The following is a 2,116-nucleotide window of genomic DNA, read 5'->3' on the forward strand; positions in this document are numbered from 1 at the left end:
TCTGTGGGTAGCATTGTTAGGTCTGGAATGCTGATTGTAAGAAAATCTGTTCTCTGAAGAAGGGCTTCCACTATTTGGTTGAGCTTGGTAAAGTTTTTATACCTAGTGCTGACCATACGCATAAACATATAAATAATAACTAATACAGCACTTATTCTGTGCTACGTAAGATATACCTGTAGTGTTTCATATTGCTTAGTGTTGTAAGGGTTTTTTTATGTATATGTGTGTGTGTGTGTATTATAATCAGAGTTGGTATGCTAAGTTTAATTTTTATCCTCATTTTGCAAATGAGACAACTAAGATGTAGAGGGAACCAGGCAGTTAGCCCAAGCAAGTAGGTGAGCTAGAACTTGAACCCAGACTTACATGTTTCCACCGGCCGTTCTCGTCATGGACGTTTGAGTTGCTTTCTCTGTTTCTGCAGGCTCTGGGAACCCACTTTAACTACAAACTCCAGAGTGCTGGGAGGCCCCTGAAGCCCTAAGTGGGTCCTTCCAGGTACTTTCTCTAGGCTTTGTGCTCCTCTTGAACTCCATATGCTGGACTCTGTGGGACAAACTGACACTGAACCTCAGTTTTCTTATATGCAAAATGGACTGCTACAGGGATTATGAGAGCTACATGAGGGCAGAGAATTTTTTTGTCTGTCATTGTTCCCTGCTAATCTCTTGCACACCCAAATCAGTGCTTGGAACTTGATGATTACTTATTCAATGAATTAAAGGGATGAAATAAGGCTTACAAGGGTCCTGTCTAAGGAGTAATGGGATGTTCTTTCTTTCTGGCTAAGTATTAGACTCTGTATGTGAGGTTAGGCAAGCTATAGGAGCAGATATGGATTCAGATATTAAAGAGGCTGTGTATGGGGCAAGAAGAGAGTGAGAGCGAGAGTGGCAGCGAGAGCGAGAGCGAAACTGCTCCGGGGAAATTATGAAGAGTGAAGAAAGAGAGAGGGGAGAAGGCAATGGGGGCATTAGATTAAGATATCTTGAACGGTGAAGCCAATGAGGAAGGGACGCTTCTCTAGGTTTGAGTCAAGAACTTTCAGTCATCTTGATAATACCAGATTGGATGCCCAAAACTGCCAAGAACAAGAGACAGAGAGCAGAACTTTAAGGAAAACATATCATCAACATGGCAGATGTGAAAATCTTCTGGGAGGTTCTTCCAAAACAAGGGCAATTGTCAGTGGAAGATGTAACCACAATGGTGCTGTGTAAACCAAAACTTTTACCCTTAAAATCTCTCACTCTGGAAAAACTGGATAAAATGCAGCAAGCAGCACAGGATACCATTCGCCAACAGCAAATGGCAGAAAAGGAAAAACAGGAAAAAGCTCACTGGCCAATGAACTTAGTACTTCAGCACCCTGCCTTACCTAGTTTATTATCTAAAATATAATCTGTACCTATATGCAGAAAATAGTCTTTATTAATAAAACTGGTAATTTTCATAAATTATTTTAAAATATCAAAAATAAAACGTGAATTTAAACTGTGCTTTGTATAGAATAAACTTTGAACCAAGTATTTTGGGATTTTCATGGTTTCCAAATGACAATTTAAATTACTGTTCTCCATTCCTAGTGCCACAGTTTTAACATAGGCACAAATGACTAAATGCAGCTTTTATATAGGGGATCTTTACATGTCTATTATAAATCTGAACTTAAACATACATGAAGTGCTCGTGTTGGCTTTTACATTATCTAATTAAAACATTTTTAACCAAAAAAGATATTTTTCTAATTTCTTTATTAACAAAGAATTTCTTATAAAAATTGTATATACAGTTTGTATTTGTTATCCAAACGTATCCATTGATGCCAAAATCTTTGAACTCTCAAGTTCTTTAAATAAAAGTGGCATGGTATTGACATATAGCGTATGCTCATCCTCTCTCATGCTTTAAATGCTATGCAAACAGTGGCTAGGTTGTATTGCTCAGGAAATGATGTCTAATAAAAGTCTGTACATGTATAGTATAAGTGGGATTTTAAGAAGTGTTTCCTGCCTGGGTAAATATTTCCTATCTGCAGTCTATCAGAGTAGACTGTATATACTATGTAATGTGTATATATTGTAAAACATTTACCAATGTTTTAAAAAATACA

At 37.3% G+C, this 2,116-nt stretch overlaps 1 pseudogene; it reads left to right on the plus strand.

The window, feature by feature from the left end:
- The first annotated feature begins 984 nt into the window (after nucleotides 1-984).
- On the plus strand, nucleotides 985-1,738 carry LOC101572429 (annotated as a pseudogene).
- Nucleotides 1,739-2,116: the final 378 nt, after the last annotated feature.

Source organism: Octodon degus, unplaced genomic scaffold (assembly GCF_000260255.1).
Source record: "Octodon degus isolate 3935 unplaced genomic scaffold, OctDeg1.0 scaffold00067, whole genome shotgun sequence".
In the NCBI taxonomy this organism is placed as follows: domain Eukaryota; kingdom Metazoa; phylum Chordata; class Mammalia; order Rodentia; family Octodontidae; genus Octodon; species Octodon degus.